The following is a 15,258-nucleotide window of genomic DNA, read 5'->3' on the forward strand; positions in this document are numbered from 1 at the left end:
GTTTCATCACACACATAGTAAAGATATAAGGCCACGTTACTTCATTCTTTTTTTATCAGTGATGGCAATCATTTATAGTGGAAAATCGTGGTTTTTTGTAACTATTATAATTAAGGAAAAGTTTTCAAATTGCTTCTAATTTTCAAGAACAAGTTGTAGATGCTATCGGCACATAGTGGGTTTTAAGCCGTTAACACACCGGGCAAAGTTGTTCAAAGTGATGGCAAAGTTGTGCAAAGTTATGGAAACTTTGGTAGATATATCGGTATACATGACCTAAGTTGTTGGCATATAGAAACGTGCAGCTGTAAAGTCAACACATTTAATAAATGCCAATTGAAAGCAACCTATAGATGTTCACATCAACTGACTGTAAAATGTTAGAAAACAGCGTGCAATGTTGGAAAAAGCGAAGGAAATGTTGGCGGAGTTGTTTGTTTATTTAACCTAAGTCATTGTAACGACACCCCCGCAGTTAAATTTAGAAAACATTAAGTAAATGCAACAGGAATGCCTCATATATAAACAAATTATCACAACAGCCAACCAAAGTATCGACAACAAACTGCTTACAAAGTTGTGAAAATTGATTGCGAAGTTGGTTGTTTCATGCGGGATTGTTACCTGAGATATCATAATAACAAGTACCATAGTTAAAAGTTCGAAAATGTGAATAAATATTTCGAGAATTGCTGTTAAATTACCGTAGTGTTGCTCCAAGTATGTAGAGGTCATAGGTCAATACTAGAATCTAGAATGTACTTTGTGCCAGCGATAACGATTTTAAAACATCCAAAAACATGAAATACCCGCCAATTCGGCTTAACTTGAAATGATCCATGCAGCTAAGTGGTTACGTGACCGACAAATGTTTAAAGTAAAGCACGATCGGGCGTGGTTAGTACTTGCATGGGAGACTCCCTGAGTAAACGAGCAGTTTAATTTATTTTTTGGTTTCATCACACACATAGTAAAGATATAAGGCCACGTTACTTCATTCTTTTTTTACAGTGATGGCAATCATTTATAGTGGAAAATCGTGGTTTTTTTGTAACTATTATAATTAAGGAAAAGTTTTCAAATTGCTTCTAATTTTCAAGAACAAGTTGTAGATGCTATCGGCACATAGTGGGTTTTAAGCCGTTAACACACCGGGCAAAGTTGTTCAAAGTGATGGCAAAGTTGTGCAAAGTTATGGAAACTTTGGTAGATATATCGGTATACATGACCTAAGTTGTTGGCATATAGAAACGTGCAGCTGTAAAGTCAACACATTTAATAAATGCCAATTGAAAGCAACCTATAGATGTTCACATCAACTGACTGTAAAATGTTAGAAAACAGCGTGCAATGTTGGAAAAAGCGAAGGAAATGTTGGCGGAGTTGTTTGTTTATTTAACCTAAGTCATTGTAACGACACCCCCGCAGTTAAATTTAGAAAACATTAAGTAAATGCAACAGGAATGCCTCATATATAAACAAATTATCACAACAGCCAACCAAAGTATCGACAACAAACTGCTTACAAAGTTGTGAAAATTGATTGCGAATTTGGTTGTTTCATGCGGGATTGTTACCTGAGATATCATAATAACAAGTACCATAGTTAAAAGTTCGAAAATGTGATTAAATATTTCGAGAATTGCTGTTAAATTACCGTAGTGTTGCTCCAAGTATGTAGAGGTCATAGGTCAATACTAGAATCTAGAATGTACTTTTTGCCAGCGATAACGATTTTAAAACATCCAAAAACATGAAATACCCGCCAATTCGGCTTAACTTGAAATGATCCATGCAGCTAAGTGGTTACGTGACCGACAAATGTTTAAAGTAAAGCACGATCGGGCGTGGTTAGTACTTGCATGGGAGACTCCCTGAGTAAACGAGCAGTTTAATTTATTTTTTGGTTTCATCACACACATAGTAAAGATATAAGGCCACGTTACTTCATTCTTTTTTTACAGTGATGGCAATCATTTATAGTGGAAAATCGTGGTTTTTTTGTAACTATTATAATTAAGGAAAAGTTTTCAAATTGCTTCTAATTTTCAAGAACAAGTTGTAGATGCTATCGGCACATAGTGGGTTTTAAGCCGTTAACACACCGGGCAAAGTTGTTCAAAGTGATGGCAAAGTTGTGCAAAGTTATGGAAACTTTGGTAGATATATCGGTATACATGACCTAAGTTGTTGGCATATAGAAACGTGCAGCTGTAAAGTCAACACATTTAATAAATGCCAATTGAAAGCAACCTATAGATGTTCACATCAACTGACTGTAAAATGTTAGAAAACAGCGTGCAATGTTGGAAAAAGCGAAGGAAATGTTGGCGGAGTTGTTTGTTTATTTAACCTAAGTCATTGTAACGACACCCCCGCAGTTAAATTTAGAAAACATTAAGTAAATGCAACAGGAATGCCTCATATATAAACAAATTATCACAACAGCCAACCAAAGTATCGACAACAAACTGCTTACAAAGTTGTGAAAATTGATTGCGAAGTTGGTTGTTTCATGCGGGATTGTTACCTGAGATATCATAATAACAAGTACCATAGTTAAAAGTTCGAAAATGTGAATAAATATTTCGAGAATTGCTGTTAAATTACCGTAGTGTTGCTCCAAGTATGTAGAGGTCATAGGTCAATACTAGAATCTAGAATGTACTTTTTGCCAGCGATAACGATTTTAAAACATCCAAAAACATGAAATACCCGCCAATTCGGCTTAACTTGAAATGATCCATGCAGCTAAGTGGTTACGTGACCGACAAATGTTTAAAGTAAAGCACGATCGGGCGTGGTTAGTACTTGCATGGGAGACTCCCTGAGTAAACGAGCAGTTTAATTTATTTTTTGGTTTCATCACACACATAGTAAAGATATAAGGCCACGTTACTTCATTCTTTTTTTACAGTGATGGCAATCATTTATAGTGGAAAATCGTGGTTTTTTTGTAACTATTATAATTAAGGAAAAGTTTTCAAATTGCTTCTAATTTTCAAGAACAAGTTGTAGATGCTATCGGCACATAGTGGGTTTTAAGCCGTTAACACACCGGGCAAAGTTGTTCAAAGTGATGGCAAAGTTGTGCAAAGTTATGGAAACTTTGGTAGATATATCGGTATACATGACCTAAGTTGTTGGCATATAGAAACGTGCAGCTGTAAAGTCAACACATTTAATAAATGCCAATTGAAAGCAACCTATAGATGTTCACATCAACTGACTGTAAAATGTTAGAAAACAGCGTGCAATGTTGGAAAAAGCGAAGGAAATGTTGGCGGAGTTGTTTGTTTATTTAACCTAAGTCATTGTAACGACACCCCCGCAGTTAAATTTAGAAAACATTAAGTAAATGCAACAGGAATGCCTCATATATAAACAAATTATCACAACAGCCAACCAAAGTATCGACAACAAACTGCTTACAAAGTTGTGAAAATTGATTGCGAAGTTGGTTGTTTCATGCGGGATTGTTACCTGAGATATCATAATAACAAGTACCATAGTTAAAAGTTCGAAAATGTGAATAAATATTTCGAGAATTGCTGTTAAATTACCGTAGTGTTGCTCCAAGTATGTAGAGGTCATAGGTCAATACTAGAATCTAGAATGTACTTTGTGCCAGCGATAACGATTTTAAAACATCCAAAAACATGAAATACCCTCCAATTCGGCTTAACTTGAAATGATCTATGCAGCTAAGTGGTTACGTGACCGACAAATGTTTAAAGTAAAGCATGATCGGGCGTGGTTAGTACTTGCATGGGAGACTCCCTGAGTAAACGAGCAGTTTAATTTATTTTTTTGTTTCATCACACACATAGTAAAGATATAAGGCCACGTTACTTCATTCTTTTTTTACAGTGATGGCAATCATTTATAGTGGAAAATCGTGGTTTTTTTGTAACTATTATAATTAAGGAAAAGTTTTCAAATTGCTTCTAATTTTCAAGAACAAGTTGTAGATGCTATCGGCACATAGTGGGTTTTAAGCCGTTAACACACCGGGCAAAGTTGTTCAAAGTGATGGCAAAGTTGTGCAAAGTTATGGAAACTTTGGTAGATATATCGGTATACATGACCTAAGTTGTTGGCATATAGAAACGTGCAGCTGTAAAGTCAACACATTTAATAAATGCCAATTGAAAGCAACCTATAGATGTTCACATCAACTGACTGTAAAATGTTAGAAAACAGCGTGCAATGTTGGAAAAAGCGAAGGAAATGTTGGCGGAGTTGTTTGTTTATTTAACCTAAGTCATTGTAACGACACCCCCGCAGTTAAATTTAGAAAACATTAAGTAAATGCAACAGGAATGCCTCATATATAAACAAATTATCACAACAGCCAACCAAAGTATCGACAACAAACTGCTTACAAAGTTGTGAAAATTGATTGCGAAGTTGGTTGTTTCATGCGGGATTGTTACCTGAGATATCATAATAACAAGTACCATAGTTAAAAGTTCGAAAATGTGAATAAATATTTCGAGAATTGCTGTTAAATTACCGTAGTGTTGCTCCAAGTATGTAGAGGTCATAGGTCAATACTAGAATCTAGAATGTACTTTGTGCCAGCGATAACGATTTTAAAACATCCAAAAACATGAAATACCCTCCAATTCGGCTTAACTTGAAATGATCTATGCAGCTAAGTGGTTACGTGACCGACAAATGTTTAAAGTAAAGCACGATCGGGCGTGGTTAGTACTTGCATGGGAGACTCCCTGAGTAAACGAGCAGTTTAATTTATTTTTTGGTTTCATCACACACATAGTAAAGATATAAGGCCACGTTACTTCATTCTTTTTTTACAGTGATGGCAATCATTTATAGTGGAAAATCGTGGTTTTTTTGTAACTATTATAATTAAGGAAAAGTTTTCAAATTGCTTCTAATTTTCAAGAACAAGTTGTAGATGCTATCGGCACATAGTGGGTTTTAAGCCGTTAACACACCGGGCAAAGTTGTTCAAAGTGATGGCAAAGTTGTGCAAAGTTATGGAAACTTTGGTAGATATATCGGTATACATGACCTAAGTTGTTGACATATAGAAACGTGCAGCTGTAAAGTCAACACATTTAATAAATGCCAATTGAAAGCAACCTATAGATGTTCACATAAACTGACTGTAAAATGTAAGAAAACAGCGTGCAATGTTGGAAAAAGCGAAGGAAATGTTGGCGGAGTTGTTTGTTTATTTAACCTAGGTCATTGTAACGACACCCCCGCAGTTAAATTTAGAAAACATTAAGTAAATGCAACAGGAATGCCTCATATATAAACAAATTATCACAACAGCCATCCAAAGTATCGACAACAAACTGCTTACAAAGTTGTGAAAATTGATTGCGAAGTTGGTTGTTTCAAGCGGGATTGTTACCTGAGATATCATAATAACAAGTACCATAGTTAAAAGTTCGAAAATGTGGATAAATATTTCGAGAATTGCTGTTAAATTACCGTAGTGTTGCTCCAAGTATGTAGAGGTCATAGGTCAATACTAGAATCTAGAATGTACTTTGTGCCAGCGATAACGATTTTAAAACATCCAAAAACATGAAATACCCGCCAATTCGGCTTAACTTGAAATGATCCATGCAGCTAAGTGGTTACGTGACCGACAAATGTTTAAAGTAAAGCACAATCGGGCGTGGTTAGTACTTGCATGGGAGACTCCCTGAGTAAACGAGCAGTTTAATTTATTTTTTGGTTTCATCACACACATAGTAAAGATATAAGGCCACGTTACTTCATTCTTTTTTTACAGTGATGGCAATCATTTATAGTGGAAAATCGTGGTTTTTTTGTAACTATTATAATTAAGGAAAAGTTTTCAAATTGCTTCTAATTTTCAAGAACAAGTTGTAGATGCTATCGGCACATAGTGGGTTTTAAGCCGTTAACACACCGGGCAAAGTTGTTCAAAGTGATGGCAAAGTTGTGCAAAGTTATGGAAACTTTGGTAGATATATCGGTATACATGACCTAAGTTGTTGGCATATAGAAACGTGCAGCTGTAAAGTCAACACATTTAATAAATGCCAATTGAAAGCAACCTATAGATGTTCACATAAACTGACTGTAAAATGTTAGAAAACAGCGTGCAATGTTGGAAAAAGCGAAGGAAATGTTGGCGGAGTTGTTTGTTTATTTAACCTAAGTCATTGTAACGACACCCCCGCAGTTAAATTTAGAAAACATTAAGTAAATGCAACAGGAATGCCTCATATATAAACAAATTATCACAACAGCCAACCAAAGTATCGACAACAAACTGCTTACAAAGTTGTGAAAATTGATTGCGAAGTTGGTTGTTTCATGCGGGATTGTTACCTGAGATATCATAATAACAAGTACCATAGTTAAAAGTTCGAAAATGTGAATAAATATTTCGAGAATTGCTGTTAAATTACCGTAGTGTTGCTCCAAGTATGTAGAGGTCATAGGTCAATACTAGAATCTAGAATGTACTTTTTGCCAGCGATAACGATTTTAAAACATCCAAAAACATGAAATACCCGCCAATTCGGCTTAACTTGAAATGATCCATGCAGCTAAGTGGTTACGTGACCGACAAATGTTTAAAGTAAAGCACGATCGGGCGTGGTTAGTACTTGCATGGGAGACTCCCTGAGTAAACGAGCAGTTTAATTTATTTTTTGGTTTCATCACACACATAGTAAAGATATAAGGCCACGTTACTTCATTCTTTTTTTACAGTGATGGCAATCATTTATAGTGGAAAATCGTGGTTTTTTTGTAACTATTATAATTAAGGAAAAGTTTTCAAATTGCTTCTAATTTTCAAGAACAAGTTGTAGATGCTATCGGCACATAGTGGGTTTTAAGCCGTTAACACACCGGGCAAAGTTGTTCAAAGTGATGGCAAAGTTGTGCAAAGTTATGGAAACTTTGGTAGATATATCGGTATACATGACCTAAGTTGTTGGCACATAGAAACGTGCAGCTGTAAAGTCAACACATTTAATAAATGCCAATTGAAAGCAACCTATAGATGTTCACATCAACTGACTGTAAAATGTTAGAAAACAGCGTGCAATGTTGGAAAAAGCGAAGGAAATGTTGGCGGAGTTGTTTGTTTATTTAACCTAAGTCATTGTAACGACACCCCCGCAGTTAAATTTAGAAAACATTAAGTAAATGCAACAGGAATGCCTCATATATAAACAAATTATCACAACAGCCAACCAAAGTATCGACAACAAACTGCTTACAAAGTTGTGAAAATTGATTGCGAAGTTGGTTGTTTCATGCGGGATTGTTACCTGAGATATCATAATAACAAGTACCATAGTTAAAAGTTCGAAAATGTGAATAAATATTTCGAGAATTGCTGTTAAATTACCGTAGTGTTGCTCCAAGTATGTAGAGGTCATAGGTCAATACTAGAATCTAGAATGTACTTTTTGCCAGCGATAACGATTTTAAAACATCCAAAAACATGAAATACCCGCCAATTCGGCTTAACTTGAAATGATCCATGCAGCTAAGTGGTTACGTGACCGACAAATGTTTAAAGTAAAGCACGATCGGGCGTGGTTAGTACTTGCATAGGAGACTCCCTGAGTAAACGAGCAGTTTAATTTATTTTTTGGTTTCATCACACACATAGTAAAGATATAAGGCCACGTTACTTCATTCTTTTTTTACAGTGATGGCAATCATTTATAGTGGAAAATCGTGGTTTTTTTGTAACTATTATAATTAAGGAAAAGTTTTCAAATTGCTTCTAATTTTCAAGAACAAGTTGTAGATGCTATCGGCACATAGTGGGTTTTAAGCCGTTAACACACCGGGCAAAGTTGTTCAAAGTGATGGCAAAGTTGTGCAAAGTTATGGAAACTTTGGTAGATATATCGGTATACATGACCTAAGTTGTTGGCATATAGAAACGTGCAGCTGTAAAGTCAACACATTTAATAAATGCCAATTGAAAGCAACCTATAGATGTTCACATCAACTGACTGTAAAATGTTAGAAAACAGCGTGCAATGTTGGAAAAAACGAAGGAAATGTTGGCGGAGTTGTTTGTTTATTTAACCTAAGTCATTGTAACGACACCCCCGCAGTTAAATTTAGAAAACATTAAGTAAATGCAACAGGAATGCCTCATATATAAACAAATTATCACAACAGCCAACCAAAGTATCGACAACAAACTGCTTACAAAGTTGTGAAAATTGATTGCGAAGTTGGTTGTTTCATGCGGGATTGTTACCTGAGATATCATAATAACAAGTACCATAGTTAAAAGTTCGAAAATGTGAATAAATATTTCGAGAATTGCTGTTAAATTACCGTAGTGTTGCTCCAAGTATGTAGAGGTCATAGGTCAATACTAGAATCTAGAATGTACTTTGTGCCAGCGATAACGATTTTAAAACATCCAAAAACATGAAATACCCTCCAATTCGGCTTAACTTGAAATGATCCATGCAGCTAAGTGGTTACGTGACCGACAAATGTTTAAAGTAAAGCACGATCGGGCGTGGTTAGTACTTGCATGGGAGACTCCCTGAGTAAACGAGCAGTTTAATTTATTTTTTGGTTTCATCACACACATAGTAAAGATATAAGGCCACGTTACTTCATTCTTTTTTTACAGTGATGGCAATCATTTATAGTGGAAAATCGTGGTTTTTTTGTAACTATTATAATTAAGGAAAAGTTTTCAAATTGCTTCTAATTTTCAAGAACAAGTTGTAGATGCTATCGGCACATAGTGGGTTTTAAGCCGTTAACACACCGGGCAAAGTTGTTCAAAGTGATGGCAAAGTTGTGCAAAGTTATGGAAACTTTGGTAGATATATCGGTATACATGACCTAAGTTGTTGACATATAGAAACGTGCAGCTGTAAAGTCAACACATTTAATAAATGCCAATTGAAAGCAACCTATAGATGTTCACATAAACTGACTGTAAAATGTAAGAAAACAGCGTGCAATGTTGGAAAAAGCGAAGGAAATGTTGGCGGAGTTGTTTGTTTATTTAACCTAGGTCATTGTAACGACACCCCCGCAGTTAAATTTAGAAAACATTAAGTAAATGCAACAGGAATGCCTCATATATAAACAAATTATCACAACAGCCATCCAAAGTATCGACAACAAACTGCTTACAAAGTTGTGAAAATTGATTGCGAAGTTGGTTGTTTCAAGCGGGATTGTTACCTGAGATATCATAATAACAAGTACCATAGTTAAAAGTTCGAAAATGTGGATAAATATTTCGAGAATTGCTGTTAAATTACCGTAGTGTTGCTCCAAGTATGTAGAGGTCATAGGTCAATACTAGAATCTAGAATGTACTTTGTGCCAGCGATAACGATTTTAAAACATCCAAAAACATGAAATACCCGCCAATTCGGCTTAACTTGAAATGATCCATGCAGCTAAGTGGTTACGTGACCGACAAATGTTTAAAGTAAAGCACGATCGGGCGTGGTTAGTACTTGCATGGGAGACTCCCTGAGTAAACGAGCAGTTTAATTTATTTTTTTTGTTTCATCACACACATAGTAAAGATATAAGGCCACGTTACTTCATTCTTTTTTTACAGTGATGGCAATCATTTATAGTGGAAAATCGTGGTTTTTTGTAACTATTATAATTAAGGAAAAGTTTTCAAATTGCTTCTAATTTTCAAGAACAAGTTGTAGATGCTATCGGCACATAGTGGGTTTTAAGCCGTTAACACACCGGGCAAAGTTGTTCAAAGTGATGGCAAAGTTGTGCAAAGTTATGGAAACTTTGGTAGATATATCGGTATACATGACCTAAGTTGTTGGCATATAGAAACGTGCAGCTGTAAAGTCAACACATTTAATAAATGCCAATTGAAAGCAACCTATAGATGTTCACATCAACTGACTGTAAAATGTTAGAAAACAGCGTGCAATGTTGGAAAAAGCGAAGGAAATGTTGGCGGAGTTGTTTGTTTATTTAACCTAAGTCATTGTAACGACACCCCCACAGTTAAATTTAGAAAACATTAAGTAAATGCAACAGGAATGCCTCATATATAAACAAATTATCACAACAGCCAACCAAAGTATCGACAACAAACTGCTTACAAAGTTGTGAAAATTGATTGCGAAGTTGGTTGTTTCATGCGGGATTGTTACCTGAGATATCATAATAACAAGTACCATAGTTAAAAGTTCGAAAATGTGAATAAATATTTCGAGAATTGCTGTTAAATTACCGTAGTGTTGCTCCAAGTATGTAGAGGTCATAGGTCAATACTAGAATCTAGAATGTACTTTTTGCCAGCGATAACGATTTTAAAACATCCAAAAACATGAAATACCCGCCAATTCGGCTTAACTTGAAATGATCCATGCAGCTAAGTGGTTACGTGACCGACAAATGTTTAAAGTAAAGCACGATCGGGCGTGGTTAGTACTTGCATAGGAGACTCCCTGAGTAAACGAGCAGTTTAATTTATTTTTTGGTTTCATCACACACATAGTAAAGATATAAGGCCACGTTACTTCATTCTTTTTTTACAGTGATGGCAATCATTTATAGTGGAAAATCGTGGTTTTTTTGTAACTATTATAATTAAGGAAAAGTTTTCAAATTGCTTCTAATTTTCAAGAACAAGTTGTAGATGCTATCGGCACATAGTGGGTTTTAAGCCGTTAACACACCGGGCAAAGTTGTTCAAAGTGATGGCAAAGTTGTGCAAAGTTATGGAAACTTTGGTAGATATATCGGTATACATGACCTAAGTTGTTGGCATATAGAAACGTGCAGCTGTAAAGTCAACACATTTAATAAATGCCAATTGAAAGCAACCTATAGATGTTCACATCAACTGACTGTAAAATGTTAGAAAACAGCGTGCAATGTTGGAAAAAGCGAAGGAAATGTTGGCGGAGTTGTTTGTTTATTTAACCTAAGTCATTGTAACGACACCCCCACAGTTAAATTTAGAAAACATTAAGTAAATGCAACAGGAATGCCTCATATATAAACAAATTATCACAACAGCCAACCAAAGTATCGACAACAAACTGCTTACAAAGTTGTGAAAATTGATTGCGAAGTTGGTTGTTTCATGCGGGATTGTTACCTGAGATATCATAATAACAAGTACCATAGTTAAAAGTTCGAAAATGTGAATAAATATTTCGAGAATTGCTGTTAAATTACCGTAGTGTTGCTCCAAGTATGTAGAGGTCATAGGTCAATACTAGAATCTAGAATGTACTTTTTGCCAGCGATAACGATTTTAAAACATCCAAAAACATGAAATACCCGCCAATTCGGCTTAACTTGAAATGATCCATGCAGCTAAGTGGTTACGTGACCGACAAATGTTTAAAGTAAAGCACGATCGGGCGTGGTTAGTACTTGCATAGGAGACTCCCTGAGTAAACGAGCAGTTTAATTTATTTTTTGGTTTCATCACACACATAGTAAAGATATAAGGCCACGTTACTTCATTCTTTTTTTACAGTGATGGCAATCATTTATAGTGGAAAATCGTGGTTTTTTTGTAACTATTATAATTAAGGAAAAGTTTTCAAATTGCTTCTAATTTTCAAGAACAAGTTGTAGATGCTATCGGCACATAGTGGGTTTTAAGCCGTTAACACACCGGGCAAAGTTGTTCAAAGTGATGGCAAAGTTGTGCAAAGTTATGGAAACTTTGGTAGATATATCGGTATACATGACTTAAGTTGTTGGCATATAGAAACGTGCAGCTGTAAAGTCAACACATTTAATAAATGCCAATTGAAAGCAACCTATAGATGTTCACATCAACTGACTGTAAAATGTTAGAAAACAGCGTGCAATGTTGGAAAAAACGAAGGAAATGTTGGCGGAGTTGTTTGTTTATTTAACCTAAGTCATTGTAACGACACCCCCGCAGTTAAATTTAGAAAACATTAAGTAAATGCAACAGGAATGCCTCATATATAAACAAATTATCACAACAGCCAACCAAAGTATCGACAACAAACTGCTTACAAAGTTGTGAAAATTGATTGCGAAGTTGGTTGTTTCATGCGGGATTGTTACCTGAGATATCATAATAACAAGTACCATAGTTAAAAGTTCGAAAATGTGAATAAATATTTCGAGAATTGCTGTTAAATTACCGTAGTGTTGCTCCAAGTATGTAGAGGTCATAGGTCAATACTAGAATCTAGAATGTACTTTGTGCCAGCGATAACGATTTTAAAACATCCAAAAACATGAAATACCCTCCAATTCGGCTTAACTTGAAATGATCCATGCAGCTAAGTGGTTACGTGACCGACAAATGTTTAAAGTAAAGCACGATCGGGCGTGGTTAGTACTTGCATGGGAGACTCCCTGAGTAAACGAGCAGTTTAATTTATTTTTTGGTTTCATCACACACATAGTAAAGATATAAGGCCACGTTACTTCATTCTTTTTTTACAGTGATGGCAATCATTTATAGTGGAAAATCGTGGTTTTTTTGTAACTATTATAATTAAGGAAAAGTTTTCAAATTGCTTCTAATTTTCAAGAACAAGTTGTAGATGCTATCGGCACATAGTGGGTTTTAAGCCGTTAACACACCGGGCAAAGTTGTTCAAAGTGATGGCAAAGTTGTGCAAAGTTATGGAAACTTTGGTAGATATATCGGTATACATGACCTAAGTTGTTGACATATAGAAACGTGCAGCTGTAAAGTCAACACATTTAATAAATGCCAATTGAAAGCAACCTATAGATGTTCACATAAACTGACTGTAAAATGTAAGAAAACAGCGTGCAATGTTGGAAAAAGCGAAGGAAATGTTGGCGGAGTTGTTTGTTTATTTAACCTAGGTCATTGTAACGACACCCCCGCAGTTAAATTTAGAAAACATTAAGTAAATGCAACAGGAATGCCTCATATATAAACAAATTATCACAACAGCCATCCAAAGTATCGACAACAAACTGCTTACAAAGTTGTGAAAATTGATTGCGAAGTTGGTTGTTTCAAGCGGGATTGTTACCTGAGATATCATAATAACAAGTACCATAGTTAAAAGTTCGAAAATGTGGATAAATATTTCGAGAATTGCTGTTAAATTACCGTAGTGTTGCTCCAAGTATGTAGAGGTCATAGGTCAATACTAGAATCTAGAATGTACTTTGTGCCAGCGATAACGATTTTAAAACATCCAAAAACATGAAATACCCGCCAATTCGGCTTAACTTGAAATGATCCATGCAGCTAAGTGGTTACGTGACCGACAAATGTTTAAAGTAAAGCACGATCGGGCGTGGTTAGTACTTGCATGGGAGACTCCCTGAGTAAACGAGCAGTTTAATTTATTTTTTTTGTTTCATCACACACATAGTAAAGATATAAGGCCACGTTACTTCATTCTTTTTTTACAGTGATGGCAATCATTTATAGTGGAAAATCGTGGTTTTTTGTAACTATTATAATTAAGGAAAAGTTTTCAAATTGCTTCTAATTTTCAAGAACAAGTTGTAGATGCTATCGGCACATAGTGGGTTTTAAGCCGTTAACACACCGGGCAAAGTTGTTCAAAGTGATGGCAAAGTTGTGCAAAGTTATGGAAACTTTGGTAGATATATCGGTATACATGACCTAAGTTGTTGGCATATAGAAACGTGCAGCTGTAAAGTCAACACATTTAATAAATGCCAATTGAAAGCAACCTATAGATGTTCACATCAACTGACTGTAAAATGTTAGAAAACAGCGTGCAATGTTGGAAAAAGCGAAGGAAATGTTGGCGGAGTTGTTTGTTTATTTAACCTAAGTCATTGTAACGACACCCCCACAGTTAAATTTAGAAAACATTAAGTAAATGCAACAGGAATGCCTCATATATAAACAAATTATCACAACAGCCAACCAAAGTATCGACAACAAACTGCTTACAAAGTTGTGAAAATTGATTGCGAAGTTGGTTGTTTCATGCGGGATTGTTACCTGAGATATCATAATAACAAGTACCATAGTTAAAAGTTCGAAAATGTGAATAAATATTTCGAGAATTGCTGTTAAATTACCGTAGTGTTGCTCCAAGTATGTAGAGGTCATAGGTCAATACTAGAATCTAGAATGTACTTTGTGCCAGCGATAACGATTTTAAAACATCCAAAAACATGAAATACCCGCCAATTCGGCTTAACTTGAAATGATCCATGCAGCTAAGTGGTTACGTGACCGACAAATGTTTAAAGTAAAGCACGATCGGGCGTGGTTAGTACTTGCATGGGAGACTCCCTGAGTAAACGAGCAGTTTAATTTATTTTTTGGTTTCATCACACACATAGTAAAGATATAAGGCCACGTTACTTCATTCTTTTTTTACAGTGATGGCAATCATTTATAGTGGAAAATCGTGGTTTTTTTGTAACTATTATAATTAAGGAAAAGTTTTCAAATTGCTTCTAATTTTCAAGAACAAGTTGTAGATGCTATCGGCACATAGTGGGTTTTAAGCCGTTAACACACCGGGCAAAGTTGTTCAAAGTGATGGCAAAGTTGTGCAAAGTTATGGAAACTTTGGTAGATATATCGGTATACATGACCTAAGTTGTTGGCATATAGAAACGTGCAGCTGTAAAGTCAACACATTTAATAAATGCCAATTGAAAGCAACCTATAGATGTTCACATCAACTGACTGTAAAATGTTAGAAAACAGCGTGCAATGTTGGAAAAAGCGAAGGAAATGTTGGCGGAGTTGTTTGTTTATTTAACTTAAGTCATTGTAACGACACCCCCGCAGTTAAATTTAGAAAACATTAAGTAAATGCAACAGGAATGCCTCATATATAAACAAATTATCACAACAGCCAACCAAAGTATCGACAACAAACTGCTTACAAAGTTGTGAAAATTGATTGCGAAGTTGGTTGTTTCATGCGGGATTGTTACCTGAGATATCATAATAACAAGTACCATAGTTAAAAGTTCGAAAATGTGAATAAATATTTCGAGAATTGCTGTTAAATTACCGTAGTGTTGCTCCAAGTATGTAGAGGTCATAGGTCAATACTAGAATCTAGAATGTACTTTGTGCCAGCGATAACGATTTTAAAACATCCAAAAACATGAAATACCCTCCAATTCGGCTTAACTTGAAATGATCCATGCAGCTAAGTGGTTACGTGACCGACAAATGTTTAAAGTAAAGCACGATCGGGCGTGGTTAGTACTTGCATGGGAGACTCCCTGAGTAAACGAGCAGTTTAATTTATTTTTTGGTTTCATCAC

Source organism: Saccoglossus kowalevskii, chromosome 12 (assembly GCF_978046115.1).
Source record: "Saccoglossus kowalevskii chromosome 12, keSacKowa6.1, whole genome shotgun sequence".
NCBI lineage: Eukaryota > Metazoa > Hemichordata > Enteropneusta > Harrimaniidae > Saccoglossus > Saccoglossus kowalevskii.